At 42.9% G+C, this 18634-nt stretch overlaps 1 protein-coding gene across 5 annotated transcripts in view; it reads right to left on the reverse strand.

Annotated features, from left to right (window-relative positions):
* Positions 1 to 18634, reverse strand: part of LOC123022600 — a 39672-nt gene that overhangs the window by 12708 nt on the left and 8330 nt on the right. For 3 of the 5 annotated variants that reach the window (XM_044428448.1, XM_044428445.1, XM_044428443.1), the window contains exons 1-2: positions 18139 to 18326; positions 7030 to 7254 (exon numbers count right to left, since the gene is read on the reverse strand). The gene's annotated coding sequence lies outside the window, so the exon portion shown is untranslated. Of the gene's footprint in view, positions 1 to 1725; positions 1749 to 7029; positions 7255 to 18138; positions 18327 to 18634 lie in introns of those variants that run through there. The other 2 variants (XM_044428446.1, XM_044428447.1) reach the window with 2 other exon arrangements.

Below are 18634 nucleotides of genomic sequence, written 5' to 3' on the forward strand. Positions count from 1 at the left end.
TGCCTAACTCTAGAATTAAAGAAGCAATTTATATTCACTTTGGTCCCAAGATCCACTTTCAGCTGAAGGTGCTGGGGATAGAAACTGAGACTCAGATTTCTACATTCAGTATCTATGTTCTGTTACTGCATTATGATGCCCACTCCCAAAGACTGATTCTATGATTTTAGAGAGAGGATTCACTATTTAATGCTGCATTCTTCTAGTACTGTTCTTTTGGCCGTTGGAAGATCTTTTCTCAAAAAGTGTTCCGTAGTTGAAAACAGTCGCAAAACAGTCTAACAACATACCAGAATAGATGAATGTGCCCACCTGCCCTGAGAATAATACATTCCATGCATTATTCAATACTATACAGAAGCAGAACCATTATTGGGACCAGAATATTGAATATTAAATTGCATCTTTAATCTGAACTGTCACATTTTGCTTAATCAATGGATTACTGCTTTAGCATCCCTATATGAAGTGTTTATGGTTCTCAGGGCATGCCTTATTTAACAAAAACTCTTGTTCCATGTCTTTGGATACCACAACCGGGCTCTTCAACAAGGGTTAGTGTGTTAGCTAATTACTGGGCATGTAACACAGCAAATGCTTCTTTTAAACATACATTTTGGCAATGTCCAGTAGTTGCCACTTTTTAGGAAGAGGTTACAATATGAATAAACTTGGTAATGGAACATTCTTTACTATTTACCTATGCACATGGCTTCTGAAATTATCTGCCTGCATCCTGGAAGTTAACACATGGTCAGTATAAATGGAGTATCTGTGCCCTTTTGATAGCTTAAAGATTGATATTACACTGGAAGCATAAATACTAACCTCCAATAATGAAATGGATGGGAGCCTAACAACACTTTCAACATTTGGAAAAATCCATCTGTGAATGGATACACATTTGGTCTACTTTTGTTTAAGTTTATGTATAGTAATTAGAAATCTGTATCTTCATATGCAAATATATGTATGTGTGACAGAGTGAGATACATATTTCATATGAAATATTGAAAATGAACTGATATAAACTGACACATCTATGCAGCTACATTTTTGTTACGTTCTTTATAGTTTTATTTTGTTACAATTTTACAAGAAAAAATAGTTTAAAACAAATCTTTTTTAGTTTTATTTTTAAAATGCAATTACAAAATACATCATGCAACAGAAAAATAAATGACACAAGAGACACTACACACATACACACCTAGTACACCCTCCACTGGGACCATGGCTATATATTTTTTTCCTAAATTTTTTTTGTTTGCTTCTATCTCTAACTTTCTACTCTTTCAGGAGTTTAAAATAAATTTGATCCTCTCTTCCCATCCTCATATGCACTTGGTCTCCCACAGACACTGACTGGGTCCCTTCCTAACCAATGACTTCAAAGATCAAATCCATTTGAATTTCTGGAGAACTCCCCAGGAACTGCTTTGACAGAATGTTTCATTGGAATCACCGGCCCATCACCATCACATAAGGAACATTTTGCATCTGAAAGGATGCGAGGAAAGAAATCATTATCATCACTGCCACAATCATCATGCTGAAATTCCTTCCTGGACCTTGTCTGCCCTGAAAAAATAGGAGCGGGAAAGAGAATGTCAGCTGCGGCAGCCTGAACCTTGTTTGTCACTAGATTAACTAGAGGGCCGACAAGAACAATGATTCAACCATTCATGCCCATTAGGCTCACTGTGAAAGGTTTCATTCACTTACCAGCTGGCAGGGTGGAACGCAACCTAAAGATGGGAACAAACACAATGTTTAGAGCCAGACTGGCCTCCCTGCAATCTAAAACCCAAGTGGCAATTAATTATGCATGGAATGTGGCCAGGAACTCCTGGTATTATCATCAAATGAGACCACACAGAGAAAAAGACAACACTTCCATCACGTACTGAGCACTGGGAAAGATGTGGAGGGGTAACATAAGAGACGAAAAGAAAATCAACTAGTAGAGCATTATTTGTCTTAGATGAAACAGGACGCCTGACTCATGCCTGCATATGTCCCTGTGAAAAAACCACAGGGAGTCCTGCAGGGGGGAAGAGAAATTCTTTTGAAAGGAACTGAGGTTCTGAGAGTTTGCTGTCAAAATGCCAGTTCCTTTTAAAGGAGTCTGGCTTGCACCTTTCCATGTTCCAGAGCATCTCACCTCTCAGTGGGAAGATGAGAGCACTCTTGGGACAAGGGAGTCCAAACAAAAACAAGGATGTTACTGTGAAAGGAGCAAATCAGAAAGAAAAACAGTCACTTGTCCCCCAGATTACTCAATGAACATTGTGGCCAAATGGGTACTTTTTAAAACTGAGTTGCCCGCATCTAAACCAATCTGTTCCAACCTCTCATTGGCTCACAGTCAAGCTACAGGAAGAACAAAACAGCAAATAAAGCCGTGTTAGTGATAGTCACACTGTTATATGAAGCACAAATGAGAAGCAGGACCACAGATGTGATTTTACAATGCACACATGAAATGGGCAGAATGTCTAATTACTTGATGAGCAACACTGAAAGAGCTGGCCTAGTGCTCCTTTGCTTGCAAATCCAAGTTACTGGTGTTATTCTAGGCCAGTTGCCTGCAAATTACAGCCTTACAAAATTAGAAATAACAAACCATGGCAAACAAAGGTAGGTTGTTTACCTGTAACTGCCATTCCTTGAGTGGCCATATGTGGACATACAGGCTTTCATGGCTGCACAGGGGGCCTGGATCAGTGCAAAAGCCCATGTGCGTGATGCAGTGAGACCAGAAAGAAGAAAGGCAGGTTGCTTATCTATAACTGTCATTCTTTGAGTGGCCATCTGTACATCCATATATCTGGGCTTTTGCGGAGATCCAGGCTCTCTGCGCAGATGCAAAGTGCATATGTGTGACGCACGGAGACCACAAAGAAGAACCTGACTTCCATAACCCTGCAACGAACCATAGGTTTACTCCATGGGAAGTCCATGGTTAACCATGGTTTCTAAGCACTGCTGGACTGTGCTTAGACAACATAATAGTCCACATTTGACAGTGACACATGGCTCAGTAACAACCCATGCTGGACCCTTGAGCGTGGGTTACTGTGTTGTCTGGACACAGCCAGTGCTTCTTGCTCTGACTACAGAACTGCTGGCCTGCAGGTGGACATCCCCCCTTCCACAAGCCCGACCCCTTTCCCTCTGCTGTCAATCATTTAGGAGTTTCCTGATTTCTGCTCTGTCTTTCCCCATATTAAAAAGCTAAAATGCCTCTCCTGAGGCTTACTCAATGTCAGTAAGAGCTTTAAGATACACCAATATACATATTTAAGGTACACCTAAATACACCTATATTCCTGGCATTTTGGCCCTGACCTTTTGCTTTCAACACCAGCTTCCATTGGAATGAGGGGCAGGAGCAGAGCACACACTTAGCATATAGAAGGTCCCATGTCTGAACTGTAGCTTCTCCTGGTAGGGCAGGAAACTCCTGCCTGAGCTCCTGAAGAGCCCCTGCAGTCACAGATGACCATTCTGGACCAGATGAGACAAGATTGATTCTAATGAATCCATCCTAAACTCAAACTGAACTGAACTGAATTAAAAGTAAAACTGAAACTAGTGTGTGCTTTTAATTGCTCTGCTCCTAATGAAGGACTGTGGCTTATCCTTCCATCTCCCCAAAGAAGTACAAAGCAGCCAGAACATGAATGTCCTTGGGCATAGGGAGAAGAGCAGAAGTAAGGGGAACCATCAAGGATGAGTCAAACTTGTTTCCAGCTAATTTAGCCTGGCTGTACAGTTTCAGGCTGCCCAACCCAAGTAAGAGGAAGATCAAAGTTTAAACCTTCCCCACCCTCTTGAATGCAGAAGATTTTTAGTTACCATAAACAGTGGTATAAATAGAAATCTGTAAAAAAATCTTACAGCCAAAACTGTTCTTCTTGCATTCTTTAAAAGGGGGAAGTGTTAATTTACAGGGAAGAACAGCCTGCTCTGGCAAACCTCTACCTTGATTTAAAAAATGTCCCATTAGCATGCTTTCGTTTGAAGGATTTTTCAAAGTGCTGTGTAGACATTCTCCAAGCCAAATAGAAGCTGTTTATCCAGTTCTCAAGTGGCAGGAAAAATATTTATATAGCCTAACCATGTGGCTAGGGGCCAATCACATGGCTATGCTGATTCCATAGAAAGCGAAGTGATCAGACCAAACCCCCTTGATTAGGTCATTCAGGGTACAATCCAATGGCTTGCCTGTAAGCCTGTGATCTCAGATGATTATAGAGGCAGGGCAGGGGGAGTGTCAAGGTGATCTTTGCCTCCTGCCTTCCAAGTCAGACAGAGAGCTGATTTTAGCCATCAAGCTGTGGTGCTTTGGGTGGGGAGAGAAAGGGTGCAGCACACCCAGGAGCACCTCATATTCTAGCAGCCCCATTCTCTTCCTTGCCTATCCCCTTTAAAATTCTGATGTTGTGACCTCAGAGGAGCAACTGGTATGATTCTTTCTACACCTGCTGTTGGGAGGGAGGGCGATGCAAGCCAGATCACTAGCTCTGGCGCCAGAGCTCTATCTCCAACCTCAGATCTGTGAATCTGAAGGATCCTTTACCCCCCTTGATGCTCTCTAGGGGCCATAGGATCATTCTGTGAAATACTCTCCCAGAAGGGTTTTTGAACTTTGGTCCCACAGACCAAAACTGGCCCTGCTGTAATCCCAATCCATGCCTCCAAATTGTTTAACTGTCACCTAATATACCTAAAAACATACACAGATGTGTTTGGGGGCCATTTTAATATCCCAAACTGTTTTCCAATCTATCCTGGGCTGCTAAAATGCTCCTGGTTTCAAATATATCTCTGGTGTCAAAAGAATATTTTAAACTGAAAAAATAATGATATGAGAAGGTATAAACTGTCGAGGTAAAACTTTAGGCAAAAATGCAGTATTACTAAAAGTGAATGTTCTTGACCATGTGGGATATTTTTCTAAGCCCATAAGAAATCAGTCCCAGTGACATACAAGTTCCTGCAATAAAATTCTATGGCTTCTGCCAACCTACTGACACCCAGAGTACTTAAATCTGCTTCCCTAGACTAGTTTTCCCTAGAAAAAAACAGGAAACATTTCTTGCTGGTTATGCTCCACATGTGTTTTTCCTTCTAGAAAGAAAACTGTAAGTGGCAAAAGTCTGAAACATGGGTACATAGTGCATTTGGGAGACTAAGATGCAGATTGGTGTCTATGTAGATTCTGCAATTTAAAGTGCATTGGGGGTAGCATATAACCCCACAGGGTTAGACAAGAGTATTCTGGAATCAGTTCTTAGGACAAACAATCTCCCCTGAACCCCATCAGAAATACTCCAAACTTCAGTGCTCTCCTTCTGTTATGGCTTGTTAGGACATGGCTTGTTTGAGGTAGCATTTCAGTTGTGACATTGAGGCTGGATCTATCTGGAGAGGGTGGTAATGCCCTTCTGTGCTAAAATGCTGGACATTATATGTTAGCAGCGCCAAGGTGGAAGGGAGGCTGCAAGTTCTTTCCTGCATCACACACAAACATAGCACCACCCCTTCCAAACCTATGAACCAGGGGGAAGGATATGCATGCATGATCAAACCTATTCAAAAGCATTTTGCCACCATTGAAGGCTATTTGGTCATTTCACATGCTATTTCTCTTCTGTTCTAATTATCAGTCAACTCAAACATGGCCCACACTGTGGAACCTGAGCATAACTTTTAGATTTTGACCAACAAGCAGCCTGGCACACAACCTATTCTGTGGCTTCCCTTCTTTCCAGTCAAATAGATGGAGCTCTCCTCTTGGCAGGATGCAGAAACATCCACAAGAGCTAGAACTCTGCACCACCCATGGCTAGATAAGATGTGGCTATTCAGCCTTATTGCAATGCATGCAAGGTGCATAGAAATACAGAGCCTAGTATACGGTTCAGCTCTCCATTCATGGCAGCTCCAGTGTCTTCAGTGTCTTCACAAGTCATCTCCAGTGGGCCCCCCTCTCCTTGAGTGGACTTTCTCACAGGCTATGCCACCAGCAGCAATTGCTCCTCATCCTCCATCTCATCACTGCCATCACTTGCTTGCTTAACAGTGAGCAATCAGAAGAGGTATCCACTGCTGCTGCTCCTCCTCTTCTTCCTCACCACCACCACCATTGGGTGGGCCAGAATGAGCATGTTACAGCGATGAAAAGTAGGAGCATATCCAGGAGGCTTCTATCCATGGGCCTGTACGGAGATGTGTGCCCTAGGCGGCTGCCCAACCGCGCCTACCCTTAACCTCCACCCTATGCCAAATGGACCAAGCCAGAATTTCAAGTCTCTCCCTTCCACTTTCTAGAAACAGAAGGTAGTGGCACAGGTGGTGGGAAGCTGCCTTACAGTGAGCAGGATGCAGGACGGGAATGGAAGGAAAAGAAATGCTCAGCTGACTTCTTTCCACCGCTCCTCAGCCTGCCCTGCATCTCAGGGACAGTGCCCCATCTACGGAGGTGGTCTTCATTGCTTGTTTTTTGCTGCTGAGTCACAGGGAGAGGGAGGGAGGATAAGAGACCAAGGACAACAAAGGGCAGACCAAGCCTGTCCACCTTCTTTCCAACCTCCATTAAGCCAAGTCTTTACATTCTGCTCTGTGCCTCCTGAGTGCAGGATTTACAGTACCCACGTGACCTGCTTCACAGAAGGCTTTTGTCTACCTGAAGGGTTGTCAGACAGCTGTCCATCTGAAGGACTGACAGGTTTGAGTCCAATTTAAAGATAAAACAGCAGGAGAATAAAAAACAGGGGTGTGAAGATGCCCATGGATCTTCAGGAGGCTTGAACACGTGGTGTCATGTATTGTATTTCTACCTAAATTATAAGAATTATTCCTAATTTTTCAACTAAAAGATGCAAATTTTGTTAGATGCAATTTTTATGTTGCTCAATATACTTTTGGTCCTCTTTTCTGGTGAGGTTTTTCCTCTTTTTGGATGAGTGCACAATTAACCAATTCATTTCAGCTGTAAAATATATCCTCAGTTGAACTCACCTTTTTATATTGCGGCACAATAGCCTTCATCTTTAAACTGGACAATAACCTCACCATCTTCACCGTCTTTTGTTCTCTTCAAGATCCTTCACTGCTGAAAGCCTTCCATCTACAGGTTCCCTTCAAGATGTGTTTTCCCATCTGCAGTGAATTATAATGTTGACTTTTTGGCATTTGCCAATGCCAAGCTGCTAACAGGAATGCTAAACAATGCGATTATAATAGCTGCCAAAGAAGAAAAGAAGTGCTAATGAGCATTTACTCCATTGTCATCTCAGTTCTTCATGAATTCAGTTATTTGTCATTGGCTTCTATCTTTTGACTGAGGACAATCATGCCAGCTGCTATCTGAATGGGGACTTTCCAGTTACATTTAAATAGACTATTTGTCTTCATTAGTGTTTTGTACAAATTCATTCAGAGGGTACTTTTACATTTTTGCTAGGCAGGCCTGATCCCATAGCTTTATTCTATCATTCCAGGCTGCTTAGACAGAATATTACAGCAGCTCTTTCTACTAGGAATGAGTGAGAATTTCGTTTGAGTTTTCTGTTGTTAAGGATTTGCCAAACTTCTCAAATTTCTTCAGAAATGGCATACAAAGAACTTGAGATTTTAAAAATTCAATTGTGAGAAAACACAACACTGACAGTTTTGTCCGTCCCTACTCCCATTTAATCTCCCCATGATTAGCTCAAAGTGCTAATCCAAATAACTCCTCCAAAAGAAGACTTTCATCCAAATTGTTCTTTTCTATTGTTTGTGTGTTTGGCTTTAGCCCAAAGCTGAGTTAGTCATGATCATAACACCCTTTTTTGCAAAACACTTGACTTGTCATAAGCAGTAATATAAGTATGAGATATTCCATATATCCCATCATAAACTTCTTGGAGGAAGATAAAAAATGGTAACTACCAAATAAGGAGCGTAGCAACGTAAAAGGGAAGTAAATCAAATAGACCAACTTTGCATTGTTCAGTGTTTTTCAAGTGTTACTTCTCAGTCTATTAAAAGTGCAAATCAGTTTTCAATTCCTATCTTGTAGGCATGTTCAAAGGAAGAGTTTATTTACTGTCCTCCATCCATGAAACTCCACCTGATGTACATAGAGTGTCCAGGTAGAGACTCCCATCCAGGAACTCATCAGACGACCCTTAGTTTCACCCAGGTTGCTGCATCTTGTGCTCGGAGACCACACCCTCAAGCATTATTCAAGAAAATAAAAGAATAAAATAAAAATAGAGCGAGTCAGAAGGAGTCTCCCGGGCCATCTAGTCTGACCTCCAGCACCAGCCGGCTCCACTCACGACATGCCCACCATGTGCATGTCCAGCCTATCTTTGAACACCCGCACCAATGGCGCCTCAACGACCTCTCGCGGAAGCCCATTCCACACCCTCGGGGTCCTAACTGTCAGGAAGTGCTTCCTGGCATCCAAATGGAGCCTTGGCTCCCTGAGCTTTGCTCCGTTGGAGCGTGTCCTGCCTTCCTCTGCAGGGGAGAACAGGTCTATACCTATCTCCATGTGACATCCCCTCACATACCTGTATGTCGCCAACATATCCCCCTTGAGTCTCCTCTTCTCCAGGCTGAAGAGACCCAGTTCCTTCAGTCTCGCCTCATACCCCATCCCCCATGTAAAATAAAAATAAGTTTTACATTACATTTATACCCTGTCTTTTTCCTGAAGGAACTCAAGGCTGCTTACAAGATTCTCCTCCTCTCCATTTCATCTTCACAACAACAACCTATATTGGATAGGCTGGGCTGAGAGTCTGTGGCTGGCCCAAAGTCACCCAGTGAGCTCTGTGGCTGAGAGGGAACTAGAACCCGGATCTCCTGAATCCAGTTAAGAGATAATTGGGCCTCACGAGAATGGGCCTGCTCTTGTTTGTATCCCTGCAGCACAGGTACTGTACTTATCAAAATTCCAGCTGTGATTTCCATAACTTGAGTGCTTTGTGGGCTTTTGGAGGCACATCAGTCTTGCAAATTGTAGCAACAAAGCATCCATGAAGATCCAATTCATACGTTACATTTCTGTTGACCATCTCTGGTCCCTCAAGTGGTCAAGAGCCATATAGAGAAATCATGGCCAATGTGGGAAGCAATCTAAAGCTTTGTGGTGGAAATCAGTTTGTTCCTGTGCAGACACCAGTGTTGGGGAACCTTTCCTTCCTGAGTGCTGCTGTCCCTTGAGAGTAACCTGCTGGTGGTCAAAGTGAGCAGAACCAAAACCATGAACATAATCCATTCCGAAACTCCTCCCATTCATCATTCATTCATGCATGCATGCATTCTCTCAAACACACACACACACACACACACACACACACACACACACAGAGAGAGAGAGAGAGAGAGAGAGAGAGAGAGAGAGAGAGAGAGAGATTGCTGATTCATATTAGCCAGCAATTTATTTTATTTATCTGCTGTTACACATTTATTTCTTGTACACATATATGCTAGGCTCACACATCATGAGAAGCCATGGCAATTTTTTTCTCTTGTTTACCTGCTCAGAACCCAAGTGCAGCATTTTGGTGCAGTATATCTGGTTTGCTAAAGCCATGGAGAGATTCAATCATTTATTCTAGGGGCATGTAAGGAATCCAACTGGGAGCGGGAATCTGCCGTATTCCCCAGGCTCACCTCCCTCAACTCTGGTCCTCTTTGCAGCAGTCCTGAGTCCAAGTTCCTGGTGAGCATTCCCAGTAGTCACGGGGCATTCACCAGGAACTGAACCTCCACATACTCTTCTGTGCCTGGCACTGCCACTGCTGGCTGTACTTGGTGAGAAAGGAAGTTGGCAGCCAGGAATGGCTTGTAGGAACCCTCTTCCACCTCCCAGCTGCTCTTGGGCAGCCACACATGACAAGGGAGGTTGGCAACTGGGGATCCGCAAGCATTCACAGACTTTCCTTGGCTTGGCTCACCCTGCAGGACTGGGCCATGAATTAAAGGAAGATTGCAGATGCTGGAGGGGAGAATTCTGGAAGGCTTCCTCTCAGTCCTAGTCTAGACCCAGGAACACCATTTTACCAGTGGTAGTGAGTCCCATGAAAAAGGCAGTGATGGAAGGGGTTGCTCTAGGCATCTGATCTCTACTACCTGCCTTTCCCAGTGAACAAACACAGCATCACTCCCTTTGTTTCTATTGGCTGAGCGACGTGCCTGTCATTCTGTTTACTCTCTGAAACAGGGAAAAAGCAGGTGACTGTGCAGTGGAAGAAGGAGGAGATCATAGCAAAAGAGTTATTTTATTTCATGAAAAACCTCTGGAACCAGAATGGCTAGAAAGTGTTACAGAGGTGCAGGTACACACAGGAAGGGGAGGAGGAAGCGACTGCCTCAAAATCTCAGCAGACCAATCAGAAAGAGACAGCTGGTGCCCAAAGCGGAATGGAAGCAGATTTTTGGTAGTGCTGACTGCTGGGATGTGTGGCAAGAGTGGGAGAGCAGTGAATGCGGAAACCATGTGGCAGTAGAACCATGCAACCATCTGACCAGTGGGTCGAGGCAAAAAGCCATGGAAACAGTACACCATTGCTTGAAGTGATGTGTAAACCCACCCAGGCACAATGTATTGTATATGATTGCTTCATTGCACTGATTCAGGTTGCTCAGTTATCCCTTTCTTTAGGCTTGCTTGTAATTTGCTCAGAATTGGGGTGTGAAAAGACCCTCCTTGAAAAATCTCCTGGAACAATGCTATTGATTTCAAAGAGGCTACTCCAGGGTAAATGGTTTGAGAATTGCATTCTAACACTGTGCGTAGCCACATATGGCACCCTGGATGTTTGCAATATTGAATATAATTCCTCATTACCATTTTCTTTCAGTACTTTTCCTTATTTATTTAATCCCTTTATCTCTTTTATTTGCAACATGCCAAATATATTCTTGTCTTTCAAAAGTGCAATTATAATTTCCTGTCAGGGAGAAAAAAAAAAGATTAGCAATTTGCACACCAGCTGAACCAGATGCCTTCAGAAAAGCAGCAGCTGTAATTTGAGGATTCAAACTGGTTTTTCACATTTATATGTAATTCATAATGCAAGCCAAATGTGGCTGTTGCTAAAGGTTTACAAGCTCTTTTTTTGACAAGTCCCTTTGTGCAATTCTGTCTCTTCTTGAACCATCCCTTCTGTGGGATGGAAAGAAGCTGTGCTGGATGTATCAATCACGTGGCCATTTGCACATCACCAACAGATGATGGATTTGCATAAAATTTACAAGTGCTGTTTGATATATATGTAGGTGCAGCATCAGAAATAATTACTAGAATTTAAATAGAAATGCAGCGCATCTCAGGTGTCTTGTGACATTCCTGATGCTCACTCTGCTGTCCAAGTGCTAACTTGGATGGGCAACTTCAAGGGCACTCCTGGCCCTCCATTTTCCTTATCTTTAAAATGGATTTTGACTGGACATCCCTAAGAATGTCTTCAAGTAGACAGCTGTTCTCTGCAAGTGGGACACAGGTCCACTGAACCTGACAAAGGATGCAGGCAAAAAAGCAGTGTGTCTTGCTTAGAATTTTCCCACTGAAATTAATTAGACTCAAATTAGCCATGACCAGCTTTTGTCCCATTAATATCAATGGGTCTACTCTGTTTAGGACTTAAATTGGATTTTACTGTCATGACATTCCATCTCACTGAGTGAAACTTCCTCCAAGTAAATGATGCAAAAAATCTGTGGCCTGACCCTGAGATTGATTTTATACATGCTAGTCAGAGCCATCAAGCTGCTACTGGGGTGGGATGGGAGGAGGTTCGAACTGGGATAAAAATAAAAATTGGTGATCTGTTGCATGAGATTCTTGTGTGTTTTCAAATGGTCATAAAGCCAGATTCAGTTGAATCAAGAGGCTGCTATCATATCCAGTGCCATACCATACCGCAAAGGGCATGGGATTAACACTGCACCCAGAACTGGTTCCAGAAGTAAACTCTGAAATCCAGATGATCGTCTTGAAACAAGTTGTTTGATGATACAAAACTAATCATGCCACATCTTCTTAGATATGCCTGTGTACCACATTTCTGTGATTTCTCCCATCATCTCACCAGGCCTAGCCTTGAAGCATTGCATGGGCATAAGATCCACCAGAATGAGAACAAGTCTTGCAAAAGTGCAACAGTTAATGTGTCCTAAGCCTATGAAATACTCATTTGATCTCAGCCTATTAACAAAATCCTATTGGAGGCAAGGAGAGTGCCAAACTCACAGTTCCTGGGTTATATTCTATATTGGCTCCTGCCCTGAGGAAGAATAAGAGGCCAATAAATTGCTTTGCACAGGCTGACAAGCATCTGTCCATTCTCCAAAGCTATAAAAGTAAGATCATCTGTATTATCATTTAGAGGAATGAGTTCTTTTTCTTCAAGGGATACTGAACTAACACAAAGACAAATGGCTACTTGGCCTCATTAATGCCATGATTAGACCATCCTAAGAAATGTGGGAAGAAATCATGCCATGCTGTTTCCTGATTTTTATATGATTACTTTGTATGATGGAGAGCATTGTGAGTTCAAGTTCCTATTCAACTTTTGAGTAGCAAGGTGTCAATTATATAAAAGAGGGCTTATTTCTTCGACATATTCAGAACAGAAAAGAGAATGATATAGTCAGAATAGATTTTTCTAGGGGAATGACTAGGAAATGAACTTCAAGAGTGTGTTAAATTTCTCATTGAAACAGAGAATAATAATAATACAAATTTGCTAACTATTAGGATGGATAGTTCACAGGAAACTGGAACATTTTTAAACTTATCAGAATCTGTCAGATCTTGATCAGTTACCAAGTGAACTAGTATTTGCAATTGTGAAGTCTTTTCTGGCAGCTGAAATGATTTTCACAAAACCAGAAGAATGGCTATTATATTTCAGGTGCTTCAATCTTTTTATTTTTTATTTGTTGCAAATGCAAGGACTGCTACTTGGCAGCCAGACATTATTCCAAAACTCAGGGATGCTCTCCATCCAAAGGTGTAAGAGAAAATAATTCCAGCTATTGCATAATATAGCAAATTTAAGACCAGCTATGGAAAATAGGGAGCTGTTAAGTATGCCTTGATTATCTTATAGAAACACTATTTGGCATAAGCCGCACACCTAACACAAACAGACAAATATAGGACTGCATTGCCATTCCTCTAGAGACAGGCATCCAAAATTCAAAAAGGCACAAACTCTTGATGTTCATTCCATAATGAACACATCAAAAGGATGAAATGAGGAATGTTCTACAGAGAATTGTTTACTGCAGAGAAATAGATCCAAGAAAAATTCTGGAGCAGTTTCTAAATCTGCAGATACCATGAAATCAATGCAATGATTACTAGAAACCAACTTTTTTGATCATATAATCTCTCTGGTGGACTGTAGGAACACTGGATATAATATATCTTGACTTCAGCAAAGCTTTTGACAAAGTGTCCCTTGATATCCTGATTAGCAAACAAGCTAAATGCGGCTATATCAAGGAACTCTCACGTGGATCCATGGTTGGCTACAGAATTAGACTCAGAGAGTGCTTATCAATAGAAGCTCCTCAAACTGAGGAAAAGTAACAAGCTGGGTCCACTGTTCTCCAGTATTTTAATTAATGAATTGGATGAGGTGCAGGGAATGCTTATCACATCTGCCAATGACACAAAATTAGGTGGAATAGCTAATACCCTGGAAGACAGAAACAAAATGCAAAGCATAGGATGGAGTTCTGGGCTGAGGAAAGCATGATGAAATTTAATAGGGACAAATCCACCTGGTGGGGAAGAAACCAAATGCACCATTACAAGATGGGGATACTTGGCTCAGTAATATTACCAGTAAGACAGACCTTGGAATAATTGTACACCACAAGCTGAATATGAGTCAACAACATGGTGTGGCTACAAAAAGGGACTTGCTGCTTTAGGCAGCATTAATAGAAGTATTATTTCAAATCATGTGAAGTACTAGTTCTTCTATGCCAGTGGTGGCGAACCTATGGCACATGTGCCACAGCAGGCACACAGAGACCTCTCTGTCAGCACGCAAGCCAAGTCTCCCCAGCATCAACCCCAGCAGCCAAGCATCAGATAACAGCGCACATAGGGGCCATGCTCATGCTTGGAAAGGAGTAGCGGCGCCAGGTAATGACATCAAGAGTTGTGACTCATTAGCCACCACATGTCCGAACTTTCGCATGGCTGGTCAGTGCTCTGCCAAGGAGATATATATATGCTTGGACTGGTGTGAGTTGTTTTTTCTAAACTAAAACCTCAATTTTCAGGTTTTATTGTAGTGCTGGCACTTTGCGATAAATAAGTGGGTTTTGGGTCACAGTTTGGGCACTCGGTCTCTAAAAGGTTTACCATCACTGCTCTATACTCTGCAGTGGTTAGGGCTCATCTTGAGTACTCATCTAGTTCTGGTCTTGAGTTTCATCTAGTTCTGGGCATCACAGCTTAAGAAAGATGCAGACAAAGTTTACAAGGTTCAGAGAAGGGCAACACAGATGATTCAGGGGCTGGAAACAAAGTCATGTGAGGAGAGGCTGAAGGAAGTGGGAGTTTCTAGCTTCAGGAAGACAGAGGAGATAGACTGGTACTCTTCATGTGCTTGAAAAGTTGTCACACAAAGTTGACCAGGATCTCTTCTTGCTCATCCCCAAGTGCAGAACATGGAATAAGAGGCTCAAGTTACAGGAAGTCAGATTCTGGCTGAACTTCAGGAAAAAATCCTGAATATTATAGCAATCTGGCAATGGAACCAATTACATAGGGAGGCTGTGGGTTCTCGCACACTGGAAGCATTCAAAATGCAGCTTTAACTTGGACCCTTGCATTGAACAGGAGGTTGGACCCAGTTGGACCCTTCTAGCAATACTATTCTATTATAGTATAAGAGGTTTTGGGTTGTTTGCTTATTTCTATGAACCATTGACTTTCTCAAGGCATTAGGGCCAAAAGTGGGGATATTTCAAAAGTGGCTGGGTGACTGCCAAACATTGGGGTCCTTCCTCATGCAAAATCTGTCACTCACTGGCTTGAAATGTTTGGCCAATATGCTGCCTCCAGCAGGTTTCATATGAGGCCCTCCATCTGCCCTTTTCCACCATTTGCAAGTCATTGATATTCAGGCAAGCAGAATTATTTAGCTGTTATGTATAATAAGATGATTGAGAGGCTTGGAGACCTGCATTTTAGCAGGTCAGACACAGCCTGGCGAGGAGGGTTCCCCAAGTGAATTCACATGCAAATAATGAAAGGTTGAGTGCAAGATGAAAGAGGAAGGAGTGGAATTGCTGTTGACACCAGGGAGTCCCACTTGTCTGCCCATCCAGGAGAATAAAAGGAGGGGGAGCATTTACAGAGCCAGGCAGACTCCAGCATTATTTATACGCATCACGTGTCTCCATTACAGCCAGGCAAATCACAATCAACAATTGCTCAGGCACTCCTGCTTGGAGGCAAATGCAATGAGGAGAGCAATACATTTCCATTCCATTCTGCATTTGCAAGCCGTAATGACAGACTGGCCATTATGCCCATCACGGACTGCAAGCAAAAAAAATATCTATTGTCACTCCGGTCATTCCCGATTCCACAAATTAGCTAGCAATCCGGATGGCTTTAAAAGGGGACTGGACATATGCACAGAGGAGAAGGTTGTCAATGACTACTAGTCTTGCTGGCCATCTGCTACCTCCAGGATCAGATATAGTATGCCTCTGTGCATCTGTTGCTGGGGAACATGGGTAGGAGGGCGCTGTTGCGCTCATGTCCTGCTTGTGGGCAAGTAGTGGGCCACTGTGTGCACAGAATGATGGACTAAGAGGGTTCTTTTTCTGTTCTGCCTCCCCATTCTTAAAATCATCCTGTACGACACCTTCCAGTAATGAACCTGGAAACTCAACAAATTCCAATTCGTGTGGGGTAGTGACTAAAAAAGCGTTCCCAACCTGATGTCCACCTGATGTTTTGGATTTCAACTCCCATCAGCCCCAGCCAGCATGACCACTGGTCAGGAATTCTGAGAGCTGAACTCTAAAACATTGAAAGAAAGAAACCTGGATTAGAGTATCTGACTAGAGCCCGAGAGACCCTGATTCAAATTCACCAGGATCTTTTTAAAGGAACAATAGCTCTGAACCTCACACGTGCAGGCTGATATACACATCTTGTCAATGCTGCACAGTGGCCAGCTCTTTTCTTTCAGTGTCCAACTAACTTGAACTCCATAATCCTAATGGGAAGAAACTGACCTAACTCTACTAGTTATGTCCTTCCAGCATGACTGTAGGAACAAGATGGTTGCAGCTACAGGCTGTATCAATAGTAATAACCCAGCCCAACACCTCCATTGGCACCAGCCCATGAAGCTGTCCACGCCATTCCACCGACAAAACTTTCTTTTTTATTTTAGAAATGTTGACAGCAGGACAGCAAGTTCTCTTTCTTATTCTTGAACCTGCCACTGTTCAGGGCAGGAACAGAAGGAAAGAGTTGCTTCCTGGTATTAATCAGTCTTCTTCCATTCAGCAAGACCCATTCCTTTTCGTCTCTATTTCTCTACTCCTGGCCTCAGGCCTCACTATTTTTCTCATCCCAACCCCTTTCTCCTTATTTCATCATCTTTGCCCATTATCTCTCTTTCTACCTCCTGGCCTTGGTCTTTCTCTCCCACTACACTCTTTTGACTAACCATTCTCCAAGAACAGCCATTAGACAACTGACCACATCATCCATGAGAGCCATTTTGTGGTGGCACCCACAGCTATTTATCAAATTCCCAAATGTGGCCATGGGTCCAAAATTGGGGTGGGGGGGAGCTGCACTGTGGGATCTTCAATGCAAGGCCTAAGGCATCACTGTGCCTTCCATTCGAGGGGCCCTCAAGTGAATGTTTTGCCTTGGGTTCTCGGTGTTTCAGGAAGGCCCTTCTGCTCCTCTATGGAGTCTGGCCTGGGACCAGTCATTACTTCTCAGTCTAATCTAACTTACAGGATTGTTGTGAGGATACCATGAGAGAGAAAATTCTGCCTTGAGGAAAAGACAGGATATAAATGCAATCAATAAACAATGGAACAACAGCTCACTATCAGGAAATTACAGATAATATATGAAGGGTTCTTTCCATGGTCATTACTGTGCAAGAATTTTTCCATGATAATAAGAACTTTTTCCATTGCTCAAGAGTCCACAGATGATCAAAGATTATGTATGGGTGGGGGTAAGATCAAGCAGCTTTCTAACCCTGCCAAGTTGCAGGTGGACTGGCTAAAAAAAAAAACACTTTCCATACATTTCTGCCTTCTGAATCTTTGGGGCTACAGTTCCCAACATCCCTGGTCATCATACATGCTTATTGTGGTGGAAATTGCAGTCCCAAACTCCTGAACTGTGGAAGGCTTGGCTAAAATGTTGTAGCCAAGATCAGGACCAAAGCAGCTTTCTCCAGCCCAGGACCAGCCAAATGTCTGGGACCTCAGATCCAAGTTCTTCAAGGGGCTGATGGCAGGTAAGGTCCAAAGCATTTGGATGGCACCAGGCAGGGGAAGGGTGGACTACAGGAAAGACATGCCCAAAGACAGAACTGGAGTCATTCCAGCCTTGCTGAAGCCGATTAAAATTGGTCTCGGTGGTCTCCCCTCTTTGGTTCCAACCTCCAAAAGAATGGGAAAGCCCACAAAGGATGCTAAAGAGCAAAAGGCACTGGGGTAATGTACTGTATGGGCTCCAAATGAAGAGTGACAAGGAGGTCATTAAGGCTCAACAGGTAGTGCAGTGAACTTTCCCAGAGTTTAAACGCCAGAACAGTTTCTTGGAGCCCTGCCAAAGCCTTTGGCTGTCAGCTTGTTACAAAGAGCCCCACAGCTTGCTGTCCTGAAGCTTCCCGGCTTCCCCAATCATTCTGTAGATAAGAGCTGTTTTGATGGAAAATTAAACTGTTTGCCTTACTCAAGCAACTTTCCCCCACCACCTCCATCTCCCAGGTTTAGAGCATACCGACAGATCCTGAAACAGTGGGAGAGAGGTGTCTTATAAAATCCATGGCAAGGAGCATTGTCCATTATTCTTAACTTAGAGAGTAGAATTGACACATCACTCACACAGGGCAACTTTGGAGACACATGCAACAACCCTGAAATTCAGGGAACCACTCTGGCCACAGGTAAAGGTTAGCTTTCTTTGCTGGTTTCCATTCTGCACCCATAGTTCGTCACTGTGTGTAATAAACTGCATATCATCTTTGACACAGTTGGTGTTGTTTCTTCCTAAGTATCTTCAAATCCAAAGTGCCATACCTTGGCTGGATCAGGCTCCTGGGGACTAAGACAGGTAAGCAAAAATGGCATTTTATCTCACAAATACAACTGCTTATTAAGATAAAATGAAAGAAAATCTTTGCTTCATCAGATGTGTTTGGTTTTCATAAATAATTATATGTTTTTGTTGGCATTATATCACACACACATTTAAAGACAGAGGGACTTTTTCCTTCTGTAATATAAAGGTTGGCCTACAACTTTCCCTGAGAAAGGGCTTTCATGTGGTCCAAAACACATTGGAACAGCTTATTTTTGCAGACTATAACACCACTTTTTC

The sequence above is a fragment of the Varanus komodoensis genome, unplaced genomic scaffold, assembly GCF_004798865.1.
Source record: "Varanus komodoensis strain SLA01 unplaced genomic scaffold, ASM479886v1 scaffold2, whole genome shotgun sequence".
NCBI lineage: Eukaryota > Metazoa > Chordata > Lepidosauria > Squamata > Varanidae > Varanus > Varanus komodoensis.